Consider the following 18,000-nt stretch of genomic DNA (forward strand, 5'->3'; position numbering starts at 1 on the left):
GGCAGAGTGTTGGGGTATACAGGAGGTGAAAGCTTATAGTAGCATATCAGAGCTCTGAGATTCACGCTCATTTATCTCCATTTCTCGCTCACGGTGTCTAGTAATAAAGGCTCAAGTGAAAATGGTGTTTATCATTGGAATGACAACATCTCCCAGATGCTGCAGAAGAAATCTAGAGAATAGATAACGCATTACAATAACAAGTCCTTACTCTGCGGAGAATCCAATTAGGAGAGCCTTACATCATGATAATCTAGTGGAGGTGGACTGGTTCATTTAGACCGGTGGATAACAGAGCTGAGGGAGGTCTGGTCCGGGGGATCAGGGTTAGTTGCAGTTAGACCTGCTGCATACATCAGCAGCCATCTAGTGTGGGGAGCTTTACCCCCTAGTGGTTTAGGAAAGGAATACACGCCTGAGCCGCTTTTAATACACATTATGGAAAATTAGTTTAAATGCTGATTACTGCAATTGAGTGAAAAAAACTCTGGATGTCTGAATAACTGGAAGCATCTTGGTGGGTTTCAGTTTCTTTTTGAGAGTTAATTTTTAAACAATATAAATTGTGAGATTTGTACTGCAGCAACCAACCGGGAAGTTCTCCAATGTGCTTGTATGTGCAGATGTTCATATGTGCATATGTCAGGGACGGCGATGGTGGGATATGTTGTTGTGTTGTTGTGGAGTGGGTGCACCGCTGGGCCTGTCTGTTCTGGTGTGCTGGTTTCCTGCTGCTCAGCATTTCGCAGGGCCTCGGGGGGACACAGGGGGGACATATGACTGGGCCATGCAAAGCTGAGCTAGTCACTCCTATCGTTCCGCAACAGACATATCCCTTTGGCGTCCTTCTGTCTATTCATTGTCAGCCCACTCCTCAGCACGGCAGCAGACATGGCAACGAGCCGGATGTTCCTCTCTCTATTAGTTAGAGGCTTCAGATCCCTCACATTTCAGAGCTGGTGACTGCAGAGCAGGTGCACATGTTGCTACAAGGGCAAAATGGACATTTCTGCACTCCTTTCTCAGCAAAGCTCTGTGCTGACATAACAATTTACCACCCACCAGCACATACTATGTTTGGATCTTTAACATTTACATGACCATGCCGTGATTTATTGGCGCTATGATAATTCTTTAGGGATGCAAGGTATGCTCTAACATGTAAAAGATGGAGACACTTATGCTGACATCTTAGCTTTTCTGATTGTTTGGAGAATTAGAAATAAATGCATATTTTACAATCATGTATGTGCACACAAACAACAAACATCATCATCATAACATTTTTTACATATAAATAGATGCATCAATAGATAAAATGTGAGCTGGTTTAACTGAATAATGCAAAGGCTTCTTAGTAGTTGTAGTAGTACATGTTAAAATGCAATAAACAGGTAAGATTTTAGTGATACAGAATTCAAAATGGTATAAATACAGTAAAATAAACATTCAAATGACATTCAAAAGCTAAAGATATTACATACAGCACAATATCTTAGATCATATACAAATAATAGCTGAATTAATTTGTACTGTATGCTTTTGTATTACTTTGTTTATTTTGCACATATCACATTTACATATATATTTAAAGAAAATGTAATCAAATATATATGACTTGTACATTGTGCAAACAGCTGTCCCAACTTCTTCATGAAGCATACTGAATAAACTGTAAATGAGCTCCTTTTTTGCAAAAATTGAGGGAGAAATCTGGGAACGCTCAAAGATAAAAAAAAAAAAGAGAGAAATATAAGCGCGTTTTGCGTAATTACATTCTGGCTCATATGACCAGCCTGTGGTGACTGTCTTCCCTCTGTGCTGTGGGCAAAGCAGTGCATTGTTTGTGACGAGCATGAATGCTGACCTTTGGCCTCTCCGGTGGCCTCTGCAACTCCCCTGAAAGTTCACAGGAGGGTCAGTGAGTCCTTGTGCCTCCATAGACACTGTGTTGATGGAAACTCCAACCCCCCTCTCATCCAACCCCCTCGGTAAGTCTGTCTGTCTGTCTCAGTCAGACTCAGAAACACACGCAAACCAAACAAACAAAACCTGGTCACGATGTGAGCATGAGGTTCAGAAAATATTTCAGGTCTGACAGTGTTTGAGAGCACAAAATATTGGGTTAACATATGAAAAACACACACTGAGCATGAACTCCAACAGCTAATATTAATTAAAAGATATTATCAGATTAAATGATTTATATTACATATTGTCGAATGAATAAAATCTGAATTAATCTACATACATTTTTAAAAATGAGGGCCATTGTGTTTTTATACAGTGATCAATGATGTCTGCTTATAGTGAGTGTCATGGTGTGGCTTTCAAGACCTCAGCTGCTGGGGCCGATTCATGCATTTTCCTATGCTCTGTGGCTTCAGGCACAACCACTGGCAAATGGGGTTGATGCTCATCACATGAGATATCACATGCTGCTAGGCAGAACATCTACCATGTCCTGTACATGAGATATGCGGCTGTAACATGGAGATCATTTTCGTTCAGGGGAAGCCATTAATACTGAAGATCTCACAGTCCCACTGATTTCACTATGTAAATTATTTTGTGTGAGCCCAGAGCATGGCAGAGTGCTCTGGGTTTTGCTGTGATAGGTTGTTTAGGGATCAGATTAGGCTCCATGTCATTTCATGCTAGAGATGATAATAATGGCCGCCACTGCCGAGATGACTGTTGACATCATTACTCATGTGTTCTGCCACACGCATCAATCTTCACATGCTGTACAGACGCTCCTGAGGTGAATGAATTTTTCACTTTGGAGTTCAGAGCGGGGTCACACAGGCACATACCCTCACATATGAGAGGAGCACAGCAGGTAAAACCAAAAGACTTACACAACTCATTTTTCTTTCCTTCTATTTTTTCTCTCTCCATGGTATCAGATTACTTTGTTTAACTCTTCTTCTCAGCAGACTTATATCTTACTGTACATGATCTGGAGGGATGCTTTGTGATCCAGATACAGATGTATGTTGCTATCATGTTGCAATGGCATGCTGGGCAGCAGATGTAGCATGTTTTAATGTAATATGCATAAAAATTGTCAGCTGGTTTGAAATTTTGGTACCGTTCAACACAACATTTTATACAAAGCCCTTCATGATTGCACGAGTGCATCCTTTATAAGATCATAGATACATTTCTTTAGCCATGGGTGGTACAGTGGTAATACAATCTGTAGCCCTGCAGTGTTAATGCCATGCTCTACCCACTGGGCTTTACAGGATAAGCAGAGCTAATCCCCACTGAAAGATCAGGCCTCCATATAGCTGCAGATCAGTTTGTAAGATCTTTATTTTTGCCTCTGTGGGATCTCTGAAATCTAGGAGGACAATTACAGATGTAGATGTGATGGTGTATCATGTTTTAACCGAGGTGTTCTCCGCTGACAGGTGGAGTGAAGGTGTAAGAAAGGCAGGATTTACCCTCCTAAACTGTGTGCTGTCATCTTTACAAAGTATGTTCAGGCGGTGTGAAAGGGATCATTAGTTGTGTGGCAGCGGAAGCAGCCGTGTTGTCAGCTACCTGCTATTTACTTCCCCTCATTACTGTACGCTGGCTGGCGCTGGTGGGAGTGTCAACATCATTAACATGACTGTCATTAGTCCTGTCCCACACTGCATGGAGAAGTTAGTCCTGGGGAGAAAAATGAAGCATCTTTCACCACCAACCTCTCTGCTGCTGCAGCTACTGCGCCTCTGTTCAGTTGGACTTGATGGCAAATAGGCTGCCTGAGAAGAAGAAACAGGAGCTCTGCGTGGTGAATTGAAATAACTCCTTGTGAGATGCATCTGACATATTTACAATTTAGAATGACATAAAAACGTAGAATATTACAGTACAATAGAGCTTAACTGGAGAGAAGCATCAGCTGAAATCACAGCACCAATAATTTCTGCATATTCCCAGTTGCTGCATATGTGTAACAGTGCAAAACAAAAAAAACAAGTCCTCCAGAATAAAAGTAAATGTTCCTGGTCTAGATGAAACCGTTTATGAGACCATTAACTCATTCCCAAACTATTGATACACAAACTAATATGATAAAACCACTGTTATGTTGCATCACTAACTTTATCAAAATACACTCTGGATTGCACCTCTATTGTTGTATTTACCCCCAGCGTCTCACTTTTGAATTGGCACCTACAGCAGGATTAAAACAAACAAGCTCCCTCACACCTTGTCATCTGCCTGACTTGGCTGGATGTTATTGTAGCCAACTTCAAGGCCTCAGCAGCAGCTGCAATCACTTATGGCAGTCTGCCTCAGTGCGCAGCCCCTCCGTGCCCCCAACTAGTTTCCCATCAGCCTTGAGGGGGTAGATCTCCTCGCACTCAGTTTCAACCCTCCTGCTCTCTGTCTTGCCTCGCTGAGACCTCCTCGACCTCTGCAGAGGTGACTGGAGAAGTAGAGCAACCGAGAGCATAGCAGTGCAGAACATGTCCCTGTGCAAACTGATTGTGAGTGGATCCACATACTATGTTTCCACATGCCTTTTGTATTGGGCTCGAGTTCACAGTGGGCTGGACTTTCAGAGGCACAGTGTCGTCCAATGGCAGTGCCGGGATTGCTGTGTGGCTTGTCTGATTTACGGTACATCATTAAGTCAGCGCATTCCTTCTCCCTGTGGCCCAGGTGGCTGTGGGGCCTGAGGCCCAGACTCACAGGAGCAGAGCGGGGCTCTCTGTGAAGCACAGCACAGCCAAGGGGAGCAGCTGCAGACCAGTGGATCCAGCTCCATACCATAGCCATGGAACATCCCTCCATGACAGGAAGCACTTAATACAATACATCTCAGCACCTTCTGTGTCTATGAAGGATATATGTTGTCTTATTTATAGGTCCACAATCCTGTTTTCATTCAACTTCAATTTTTCTAAGACTGCAACAAAGATTAAGAACTAAAAAGCAAGAGGGTGCACTGACCTTTGACCTATGCAACAGCAGGATGGGTCACAAACAGGCAGTCATATATCATTTTAGATGAAAAGAGATTATTCCTCCCCAAAAATGAACCATCAGGCTATGTAAAGGTCTCATTGAGGAAAATGCATTGGCTTGTTGCTGTAACAAACATTCATTTTCTTGAGGATTAATGTGTTATATATTACATGTTGTAATTAGTAATTTACACCCCAGTGAATGAACGATCTGCCAAACATAGTCCTTTTTTTCATTGCCAATATCTGAGCATTCAAAAACAACTGAGGGAGGCTTGAGTCTTGAGAGATTTTTGGAGCTGCTTTGCCCTCTAGTGGTAACTGACTGTGTCAGAGTCCACACAGACATGAACCCCCACCTCCCCTAACACTCCGCTAGGCAGCCAGTGCATGAACCACAGATTACAGTTTACCATGTAATAAGAGGACTTGTCAATCTGCACAGGATTTCACATCAACAGCTTTGTAATTTTTTGCAGACTGACAGTAAAAGAAATTAGCTGTTAGAGATTTCAGCACTTTATGAAACTTTACAAGCAGACTTTAATATTTACAAGGCTACTAAAAACCCTGGCAGGCCTTTCAGCTTTGACCTGCACATTAGTGACATACTGTGGTTTATGTTGGGGAAAGAGGCAGCTTACAGAAACTGGCCGTACAGCTCTTTGATTTATCAGTTTTATGGTTTGTTATATAACTTGAATATACATGTGTAAGTGAAGAAGAAACTTCACAGCAGACTTGACTCCATGGTGTCTGACATCAGCTAAATCAAAATCAAACAACCCCTATTTTGTGGTGTAATGTTTTTATACGGCGATCATTTTGTTTCTGTGTGTGTGACAAAGAGAGACAGGGAGAGAGATATTTTATTTACTATCAAAGATGAGTTCATTCAAGAAGGTAAAACCTTGTGGTCGTTCCAGCTCTTGGCAGCACCACTGGGAAATAGAAACAGTGTGGTGATGAGGTACTTCCTGCATGCTGTTCCTTCTTGTGTGTATGTATGTGTGTGTGTGTGTGTGTGTGTGTGTGTGTGTGTGTGTGTGTGTGTGTGTGTGTGTGTGTGTGTGTGTGTGTGTGTGTGTCGTGGCACCCTGCAGAAATTGGCGTTGGTGTTGGTGAAAAGCTCCTCAGCCCCCTCACTGACAGTGGTAACGCGAGACAGACAGTGTGCCATTTGCTGTGTGTCTGACTCAGATGTCTTGACCTGGCCAACTGGACCGGCCTGGCTTCCAGCTCTGGCTTATCTCTCTGGCACAGCATTGGTCACTTCACACCCAGCCGCTTGATCAGCCACATTTGTATGGGATCGCTGAGACAGAAGCAGGTCAGTGTGCAGCATTTTGTGATGATATGGGTGTTAAAGTGGAACATAAATTTTAAGTGGCTTCTGATCTTCATTTCCTATCAGTAGCTTTAAAGCCAATTTCTGCAAAAAGCTAACTCATGTATACAAATATCCTTGCTTTTCATTTGTGTATGTTTATATTCATATATTTTAACACACATACACTTGTTGCTGACTTGTTATGTGTATGTGATGTACAACTGTGAGTCCTGTATGTCTAGTTTGTTTAGTGCTGTTCTGTCACTGTGTGTATGTTTTTATTGTGACCTGCCAAGAGCCTTGCTTTAAGCTAACTCTGGTTCAATATATCCAATAGTAATATTTATGTTTAATACTGTACACAGTCCCTTACAAATCTTTACAACAAATACATATGGTAATATATACACATTCATTTGTTTTTGCAGCACTACACTGAATAGTTCATGAATAAACTCAAAATGGTTGATTACCAACATATATAATATAACATTAATCCTTAAATGCATACAGACTTCTTACTTATTTAATAAAGATTAAACTATACATTAATAAACCCCTCCAAAATAATGTTTATGCCATTTACTTAATTTTCTTTTATAGATGCCAAAATGACTGAAATGATGGCTGTCATATACCAAACAAAAGATGAAGACCTTTGTTTAAGTTTTTCACAGTAAGTTATTAAGAAAATTGAGATTTGATGCAAGCAACTGATCATGAGGATTATATTACCAGTGATCAGTTAGATATTTCAGAAGTAATATAGGAGAGTATTAGTGTGACAATGCTTGCTCAGAGGTCATAGTTCAGAGGCTCATCAGTGACTCAAAATGAGGTTAAACAAGAAAATCTGCTAAATACATACATTGAAAAAATACGATTCAATTCATTCAATTGAACTGAATAAAATGAATGAATTATGAATTATACAGGGCGTAATAAGAGCCCACATCTCTGATAACCCAAGATATGTGTGTCTTTTATATATGGACACATGATAACGCTCAAACCACTTCACAAGTCTGCGCAAAACAGCCATTAAAACTTCCAGCAAGACAAATACCTTGAAATACAGGTAACACCTACACACAAAGCCCAATCCTGTTTGCTGACACAGTAAGCCTACACCCGTCACACAAAATAAATGTTCTGCCCAATAGGAAAGCAATTTTGCAATGCATCACTTTAAGTGAGTGGACCTCTGTGCCACAACCAGTGTCTCTTAACCTTTCCTTAATTTGTCTTGTCTTGTTATGAGCTCTCAGGAACAACTATGTCCTTTCACTACCAACTTGTGAGTGCTTCGCCTGCACAGAACTGGACCACATCAGGGCTCTGTTCAATGTGAGAGTGAAAATGAGTGAGTCGAAGGCATTGGTGAAGTATATGGCTCCCTGCTAGAGTTGATGCAGCTGTTTCCTCTTTCATTTGGTCTTTGAAGACACTCAGAAATACTGCATCACAACATGAATCCGACTTTCTGGCCTGTGTGCTGCTTCCTGTTGTCAGAGCTCCATCATTAGTGTGTTCAAATGAGAGGTTAATACAGACTAAGTTACTGCAACTTTCCCTGCACCGCTTGATTTACTGCCACCACCTTTCTACAGCACACAAACATCAAACACTTCATTTCAACAGAGAGCTGATAAGGAAATGTTATCTCAGTGTGAAGGAGGCAGTGACCTCCCCCCGGGCTTATAAGAGGTTGAGTGAAAATATTTGCAGCATTATCCAGTATTACAATCCTCTGGGAGCCAAGCATAACAATTAATAGCCCGTTTACTACAGCTACAGTGTGTGGGATGAAAATACGCACGTGGAGAGCACTGTGTGGTTTTAGTGTAACCAGTGGTGAGAGCAGAATGATTTGGTTTCATCTCGGTATTATAAAAAGAGGTGTTCTCTCTCCGGAGTGCAGCTTTTCCACTTGTCCAGGACATCATCACTCTTGTTCAACAACCTGACACATATTTTGGGAGGATTGTCGCCACAAGAAGGAAGTTGTAAACCAGAGAGGCTCCCAGTGCAGGAAGCCTCCTTTCATTGTGGATAAAGTCACCTTGAAAACATGGTGGTCCTCAGTAGACCCTACACAGAGCTCACACTAAGACTGGAAACAATACCTAGCAGGATACTCTGTAGGCAAGAAAATAACATGTAATTGATTGTTAATAATGGTATAAAGTGATCTCAAAATATCCCAATATATCTAGTCTGGAACGGTTTCAAGCAACATGTTTTAGATTGGCATGTTTAATTTTTAGGACTTGTTTATGTCGTGTTTATTCCCTCTCATTCCCTGGACACTTTGGTAACTCCAACCCTTCATTAAGCCTTATTACACACACCACTCAGTCCACATCTGGCTTGGGGCTCCCAGAATGGCTCATTTGCCGTGCTTTTTATTGCAGTCATATAGTTGGAGTTGTAAATGACTGTGTGGCTGTGTATTGTTTTCTGTTGTGGGGAGCACACAGTATTCTCACCAGCGAGGTGGAGTGTTAATGTGCACGAGTCACGGTTGCACGTGCAATCCTCTCAACAAGGTTTTTGGGTAGCAATGCTTTTTAAACCAACCAGCAGTGTCATTTTTGAATTATAGCTTTATTAGAAAAAAAATGCCATTTGCAGCCACAGTATTTAGACTTTAGTGGAAGTGGGTTGTTCAATTTAGCCCCTGGCCTGTGATTGGACGAGTGTCAGTTGAGTAAGTGGCACGTAGTGGAGGGATTGGCAGCTCTATAACTCCCTCAGACAGGTTTGTCATCTGTGTCAATGACCCACCAGGGAGCCGGCCCTAATATCAAACCCAATGCTGATGGATGACCACAGTTCCAGCTGTTAAGGCACTGTCACAAACAGGTTCTTCCATAGCCTGTCACTGTGTGTGTGTGTGTGTGTGTGTGTGTGTGTGTGTGTGTGTGTGTGTGTGTGTGTGTGTGTGTGTGTAAAGCTTTGGTCAACCTTGATTTTCTCAGTCTGTGACCACAAAAGCTGTTGATGTCATCATTAACTTACAGGACCAAATCTGTAACAATGATGTTTTTGTCGGGCAGTTTTCTGTGGCTATGAAAAGAACATTCACATCAAATGTGTGTTTTTATAAACATTAATGCTGCATTTTTCAATATTTTTTCATTCTGTCAACAACTTTTTAAGAATTATTCACACAATAACACTTTCATAACAACCAAGGTGGAGAGGATTACTTTAAAATGTGATCTGATACAATTACTGATTACCTGTTAAAAGAAAGTTGTCAGTGATCTAATCAGAGTATTGCAATATTAATGTAAGGCAACTTAATTACTTTCTGTTACTTTTGGATTAACTCAACCCCAAATATCTAAATAAAAGAGAAAAGAAATATCAGTGAGATGACTTTTACTTGAGTGTATTCTATAAGACAACAAAACAATGAAAATGGGGAAACCAACATTTAGTATTAAAAATGTGTCCAGTAACCTATGGATCATTTTCACAGCTGGAAGGCAGAACTTGCATTGCATTATGATGTTGTTCCCCTTTTCTGCTTTAAAGACAAAGTAATGGTGACATTTATTTACTTTAAAATTGTAATCCTGCTAATAATCCCACTTTTTTTGTATCCTGATTACATAACCCCATTACATGTAATCTGTTACTCCCTAAACCTGATAACAACCTCCCATTATTTTCAGGCCTGTTTTCATGCTTTTTTGACAAAACTACAAATCCTAGCATGAGATGTCGTATCAAATCAAATCTGTATTGCTCATTTGCTTTATTTAGCCCATTCTAGATATATCTATGTTTACATTTAGGACTGAACCAGAGCATGTGGCATAAGACTTTTTTATTGTTTTATTCTCAGTCTGGTTTAGTTATGTTCTGTTAGTTAGTGACAAATTTAACCACTATTTAAATCACATTTTATAGTTGGAGTAAGTCATTTTTATTTAATTCCAAAGTCCAAAATCAGTGTATCTGTCTAAATAAATGTCATTGCATGAATACCTCACACAGAGGGATATACGGTTTGAATTAAGGCTGAAGGTGAGAGAGATTAATACTGAAAAACATCATGAAGGTGTTACAAACCACATCTCAAGTGCTTTACGCTGGCACCTCTCCCTACAGTACGCAGTCTCATTGTTTCATTGTTCTGCTTCGCTTCTTTCAGCAAATGTGGTTCATAGTGGCTCAAGTGTAAACTACAGTACATCGCAGGAAGGAAGAGGGACCTGGTGGTGGGGGTTGGGAGCAGGATCCCAGACCATAAAACCTGGCAGCCGCCCTCCTGCATTGTTCACCACCACCATTCCAGCCCAGTTTCACTGTTTTCTCCTTGTGCTCTGTGTATCCTGTCCTTTTAGAGGCAATAAATGTTGTTGTTGTTCATCAGACACACATGAATCCCGACCAGGCTGCTCATGTGCCTTTGTTCTTACCATGAAGACTCTTGTAGGCAGGAAGAAGGTTGTGTGCTAAAGAGCAAATAAATAGCCTTGTTATAAAGTTTCACAAAGGCATCATATGGGTCCAATCAGACACATATCAGGTTGCATGCAGCATGTATTACACTGTATATAGAGCACAATAAATACATAAAGACAATTCTAGCCTTTCAACTGGACGTTAACACAGCCAAATCTCCTCTTATAGCACCACCTTGTGGCTGGACTGAGCTGGTTTCTCTACATCTTAGAAATCACTGACTGCTGCAGTGTCATATATGACCAGAAAAAAACATGTATTTCTCTTTATTGTGCTAATATTAATAATACTAGTAATAGGGTACATTTTAATTGACATAATACTGATGCAAATGTAACTTAATAAAAATAATGGAAAGTGTAATCACATAATGAACTTCCTGCATTTTCTTCTGCAAATTCACAATCACAACCTATTTTTTAAATAATACTGCCACAAACTGTGTCCGTTAAACTGCGTAAAAGCTGTTCACTTCACTTTCACACAAGTGATTTCCCTTCTTGCATGCGTGCCGTGAAACATTCAACATGACCGCAGCAGGAGTGTACAACTTTTGTGGAATGCAGATGCTTCTTTCTCAGTCTATTTATTTGATTTAAGGCTGTCAAAGAAGCCAAGCAGCAGGGCCCAGACAAGAGGCTGGACATGACAATGAAGCTGAAGTCATGCAGAAACTGCTCCCCCTGCTGGCTGGGCACAGAGGCCTCTGAGAACCCTGCAAGACAACTAGAACAGGGAATGTAATCACTGAAAAACTCCATTTAGTTTGTGTGTTTCTATCCTGTAACCATGTTAATATGGTATCACCTAAATGTTATAAGTCAAGTCTGATTTGGGGATAAAAAGGAAGACAGGAAATGAATGTAAAATACTGGACATAAAGCGTTGTCTGTGAAGTGTTTTACTTCAACGTTTCTTCTTTTTTTTTTTGCAATTCTGGGTCAGATGTCAAATTTTTTCTCGAACAAATCAATTATGAGCACAAAAGTGACACATTAACCTTGGTGTGTTCGCATATGAAGTCCTCAGCTTTCCCACAAACACACATGTTTATTCCCAGTTCATCTGATAACCACTACCACCAATCAATCCTTCTGCTCGTCTGTCTCTCTGGTGAGACCAGAACTGTAAACTCTGGGCAGAAAACGCCTCTGTGATCCCAGCTGCAAATAGAAAGCTGGAGACACAGGAACATTTTTTTTAAACCACTGTACAGCCCACACTAAATGCAGCCTTTCTCTGAGATCAGAAGGACTGATGAAGCCTGTCATAATCATTTCTATGCTACATTAACAGAGGCGACACTGTAGTTTGCCTTGGCGCTGGCAAGTGTTGCTGCAAGGCCTCAAGCATTTATAAACTCCAACCTCCACTCCCGCTGAAATGAAGGGTCGATGTCTGACTGAGTTTAAGAAGTTTCACATCAGGAGCACTTGGAGGCACTTTTTAACTCCCTCTGTGTTTTTGTTCTGTAGAAAAAGCAAACATTCATACAGTGCTGTAATGTGAGTCCATTTATATTTTTCCTGTCAAATTCAGTGTTTATGCAAAAATTATAAATGCTTGCAAGCCTATCAAACTCTGCGGATATCTATGTTTCGTATCCAAGATGTTTTGTTATTTGGGATAACTACATTTTGTAGATCAAATCAGAGAGCTCCTGGGAAACACCCCACAGTTTCCAGGCACAGGTCTGTATTTTCAAAATCAATTTCTGTCTCACAGTTGGTTGCAGTGCGACTGAAGTCATCAGGGTCATACACCTCCCTCCATAGTCGTTTGCCAGCCGCTTGCAGCTGAAAAATTGAGCTTTCTGGACTAGAGGGGTATATGAACAGAGATAGCTTGACACAACCATTTGTTTGGCTCAGGTGAATACAGCCAGACAGCAACACAGTCCCTGCTCTGCAGCAGGGCTTGCACTATGGCCAGATCCTACTGGACACTCATTCCTCAAAGATGCTCCGGAAGCTCAGCTCAGATACACTGTTACTGTACTGTACTATGTGTAATAAGACACAGCTGGTATTTTCCATTCACTGTATAGATTTTTACATTAATTGTTTGTTGAGTGTTTGGTAAGGAGGGAGGGTAAATTTAAAGAGCTTTTCATGCACTGGAATCAAAAGTATACTGTACATACAGCAACTGACTGTTTCAGTGACACAGGAGATTAAGGTATTATATTATATTTCCCACATCCACTAATACAAATATGTAAATTAATATTGACTCAATAAATAAGGTTTGTTGGGTCTTTATGTGGTACTGAGAAAGTAAGAAGTCTTCAGATTCATAACACGACGTAAAAATACTCACAAGTGGAGTGCAGCTCATTATGAAGCCGGATGGTCCCTATCATTGTTATATTATCACTTATAGTATTAATGAATTATTTGCATGAACATGTAAGAAACATTTTAATGTTGCAGTTGGGTGAGGTGGAGCTATATTTATATATTATTGGGCAGTTTAATCTCTAACAATGCTTCATAAATTGGTCATTTTGTTTTGTTTCTTAATCTTAATCTGCAAATTAAATACTGTGGTGGAGTAAAAAATACAATATTTATCTCTGAAATGTGAAAAAGTAGCTTCAGATGGAAAGTACCTCACAATTCTCTTTAAGTACAGTACTCGAGTAAATGCACTTAAATCTGTCAATCTGCAACCCATAGAACGCGGTGCTGCACGTAAACACACAGAGTGAGTCTTCAGTGACACTTGCCTCAATAGCATCTCTTACTGCACTCTTACTCACACAGGCTTCTTTGTGTTTTTTTAAAAGCCTTGTCCATCTTTATTATTCAACTGACCTCAGTATAAAAGGTTCTCCTGTTACAGTAAAAAATAATTTCAGGGACAAAAACATCATGGTAATAATTATAATCAGTTGTAAATAATAACACTAAAGTCGGACTCTGTTGACAGTAATGTTTATCGACTGTGCCCTGCGCCTTCATATGAAGAGTTTTGCTGTAACTCTTGTGTCCACTGTCACACCTTCACAGGCTGCTGTAATATTCATGGATGCATACGGATACGAACAGAAACAGCCCGGCACCTTGAGTGTAATGAATTTGAATCTGTGGCTGATTCAGTATTAGTCTGGGTTACTGCTCAGCCCTGCAGGAAATGAATTGCCCTTTATTTAACATTACAAATTACAGGTGACCCACAGTGAGGAGAGCTGTGAGTTTGAAAGGTGCGACAAATAGATTTAGAGGGGCAATGATTCCCTCCTAGATTCCTGTTGTGCAAATGCAAGAGATTAAATGACAGAGGATATTAGGAAATAATTTGTGAATCCCACTGTGATAAACGTAATGTGGTTAGCAGGCAATGAATATGTCTGTTTTCGTCACAATTAAATCAAATTACGTATTAGATTACATTACATTGATTTGTTGTATTGCAAATTGTCATGTTGACGGTGCTAGCAGAAGGCAAATGAGGATATAAGGTTAGCATTGCTGCGGGGGTGGATTTGTTGGTAGGTTACAATGTGCTGGTGTAAGTGCTTCAGGTCTGAACTCCTTCATTAGACATCCTGGACCCCGTGGTAAGGATTAAATCCTCACTTTTCAGTCAGTATAGTTATAGTTAGCTAAAATACTCTACAGTGAAATCCTGCATTCAACATGGTGGCTGAGTCATGCAGTGTCCACTTTTAACTTTGTTCTCTGAGAGATCATTCAGCCAGAGTTAACCACATCAGTCGCATGTTAAGATCATATTACCTCAGAGATAAATCCATCAGTCCCCTGGCGGACATATCGAGGCGAATGTGTTCAAACCACGCTTTACACCATTTTGGGCTCCCTCTCCAGCCAGTGACTTGGCCTGTTGAGTAATGAAGTGTTGGAGTTCAGTAATGAGACTGTTTACAGGGCGTGCTTGTTTCACATGAATCAAGCCCAGTGTGTGGTTAGATAAATACCAGCTTGGCCCTGCACGAAGCCAGTCAAACCTTCTCCTCTGCTCAGGAAATGGCAGCCAAATTCCTGTGGAATGAATGAAGAGGAAATCTGCGAGTGGCAGCCCTACCATGAGATCGCTCTGAAAGGGAGAGGGTGGAAAAGCCGTGGCCCTTCCTCTGGTGTGGACTTGGGCCAGGGCTCACTAGGTGAGACTGATGGAATAATAATACACATCCTGAGTGTTCTTTTCATTAGCAGCACGGTTTCATGTTTTTCATCATCCTGCTGAGAGAAATGGAGAGACCCTTATTTCTGAGCTGGACAAATTACCCTTTCCCCTCTGGGAGATGCAGCTGCATTCAATATTGTGTATGTGTGTGTGTGTGTGTGTGTTTCTGTGTCAGTGTGTTTTAGGTGGGGGTCGCGGCTGGATGCAGGGATTTCCTGTGGAAATAATAATTAACCACAACATGCACACAGGGCCGGCGATAAACGCTTGGCCCTCTCACTAAATATTGTCTTTTACAAGCAACCAGGTAACTGGATTCATCTAATTTCCTACATGAGATTTAGATGTGAAGCAAACTTCCATTAGGATATAAGGAGTATTAGTTTTAAAGCCATGACCTCAATCTGTGAGTTGTGTAAACCTATCAGTCCAGGCCGTTTGAACTGAAGTGACAGCATGGCTGTCCGTATTTAGAACACATTATTGGTGATTCATATTAGCCCTTAACCAAAGCAATCCCTCCATTAACTCCACCTGCAAACACCTCATATCCCAGGTGACCTATTTTCCCAATTACCAATGCCATTACTCTGCACTTCCCTTCCACATCAGCCATCACCAGACATCCAGATTTCATAGAAACTCCTCTGACTGCTGCATTAGTGTACATTTTTCTGCACTCTTATTACAGAGCACAGAGACGAAGAGTTACAGCGCCTCTCAAATGAAACAGGCTTGAGTGATAAATCTCTTGCACTAATGCACACACGTAAGAGTTTTTGACTGTAAATAAAGTCATGAGAGACATGCTGTACTTACATGGGGAAAGCCTTGAGGAAATGGCTTCCCCCTTAAAAGAACATATGGGTGTGTATGTCAGCAGCCAATCAGGGTGCAAGTAAAACATTTTTTTCCCTTGGATCCCCTCACTAAAGGCCTTTTTTAAAACTATTGTGTGTGGGGTAATGTAACCCAATATTTCGCAAATGATGATCTAACCATACTTATTACTCGTATTGATAGAAATAAACACCTGCTTCACTTGTTGTTTACTTCAACTTCACCCTTAAAAGCCTTTCAACAATGAAAGAGGCAGAGCAAGCAGCTGTGTGAATATTTGTCAGATAACTGGGATGACAGTTCATTCTGGGTCAATATATTGCTTTTCATCGTGATCATCAAAGCGTCATCCATCTCTCTGTGCAAACACTGGTGACACCTTAATTGCCTTTGATAATACATTCATCCTGTCAAAACGAAGTGATAATCAAGTCGTTTCCACAGCAGCCATCGATGTCTGCGCTAAATCAGTGTTCATCCACGGTTAAAAAAAGATGTTACAGTAAGACCTGTGGGGATAATAAGGGCACAGTTTACCTCTTTTCTTATTTGGACAATATGTTCACTGATTCACAAGATCTTACACAAGTCATAAGCAGCACATTTGATCACAGAAAAGGAGCCAGAGAAATATTACCTGCCCCTTCTAAAAATAAGCACAGTGCAGTAAATGGTCTACATCTGTTCTACCGATACTTTTGATGAGAAATGTGCACTGTAGGCTGAGGATATAGCATGTAGTGGTAAGATAGTATTTTTCACCATGAACACACAACATAAACAATCTGGATTTTTAAAAATTGTAACCGGGATATGTACTGAGTAGGGCAACTTATCAGTGCTTTCTGTTAGACAAAATAGTGTTAATATATCTGTACTATATCTGTAAGTTGATATCGGCCAATATATCCGTCTAGCCCTGTGCACACATCAAAACACACACACATATAAAACCAAGTAGACTAAACACAATCACAATCCAGAAATATATTGAGACATATGTACAAATAGTCTGCTGAGAGCAATAATGTGTGTCTGATGTGGGTTTTGTGGGCAAAAAAAGCACACCTTCATGTCCACTGGTAGCTTCAAGTTTCTACACACTTGTAGAAGTTGCATACTGGACCAAGATTGACTTCCAAACTACTTGTGCACTTTCCACTTTCAGCAAATTAATGTGAAAACATCCTGCTAGTGTCAAACTAGGTTTGCGTGCTGTAATAATTCCTCCTGTTCATACTGGTCATTAAAGATTCCCTCCTGAGATGTTTCCTCTGTCAGAGATGTGGAACAAAATCTACGATCTGCATTCTGTGCAAAACTATATTCTTAGTTTATGAAGTTAAGCTTCAGCGCTTATTTGACAAATCAGAGTGACAGTTTTTTTCGTACAAAATTCCCTCTTTGTGTTATTATCCCTGTACTGCAGAAAATGCTGTCGAACTAAAAGAAGGGGCTGTTACTTTGTAATATATAAACTTGATTTGAATGACTGCTGAAGCTTAATATTAGCTTCAGATACATTTTTGATTTTGCACAAAACAAGGACTAAGGATTTTGTCTCTTATCACTTAAGGGCCCTTTTCAAACTTGGGACTTGAGATCCTTGTGCCATATTGCATCTTATCAATACAATATAATAGGTGTAATTTGCTTTTGTTAATTATTTATCTATAAAGTTTACAGGATAAACAACTCAAATACAACATGTTTAACACATGCTGCTGCTGTTGGAAGAGTTTCACATTGAATTTCCTGGCACTTAAACTCAAAGATCTGCAGACTAGCGATCTATTGACTATTTAGATTAGCTTTCACTGGAGTGGAAACCACCGTCACGCAGACCATCAAGTGCTAATTGGTTTGGAATTAAGCAAAGGTATCAAGAAACAGATTCCAGATGACACACCAGTGATGGAAACATCTTTTAAGTAAATGTAGCAGTCGGCTCCAAGCGTACTGCACCATGCTTCATCTGCTCGGGACATCTGATTACGCAAGCAGTGACTGCCAGCTGAAGCACACAGGGTTCCTCTGTAGTGTACTCTTTGCTTTAATGAAGTGCACTGCTGCAGTTGCAGTTCTGCTCTTGGTCTGTGTGAAAGTTATCTGCCCGGCTTGTATGTGGGAAAGTATCTGAGGCGGCGACGTCCCGATGGGATACAGTACAGATGGAGCAATTAAAGGCGAGCCACAACAATTGTCTTTTTTGAGCCAGACATATTGGAGAGT

The 18,000-nt window shown here is 40.6% G+C and overlaps 1 long non-coding RNA gene across 2 annotated transcripts; it reads left to right on the top strand.

The window, feature by feature from the left end:
- Positions 1-6,064: 6,064 nt before the first annotated feature.
- Positions 6,065-11,074, top strand: LOC127365688 (uncharacterized). Of its 2 annotated transcripts, XR_007885245.1 has the most exons (4): positions 6,065-6,300; positions 6,904-6,976; positions 7,569-7,663; positions 10,466-11,074. It is a non-coding gene; the product is annotated as an uncharacterized LOC127365688 (long non-coding RNA). The 2 variants fall into 2 exon arrangements; XR_007885246.1 differs by lacking the exon at positions 7,569-7,663.
- The last annotated feature ends 6,926 nt before the right edge of the window (positions 11,075-18,000 follow it).

The sequence above is a fragment of the Dicentrarchus labrax genome, unplaced genomic scaffold (genome assembly GCF_905237075.1).
Source record: "Dicentrarchus labrax unplaced genomic scaffold, dlabrax2021, whole genome shotgun sequence".
NCBI lineage: Eukaryota > Metazoa > Chordata > Actinopteri > Moronidae > Dicentrarchus > Dicentrarchus labrax.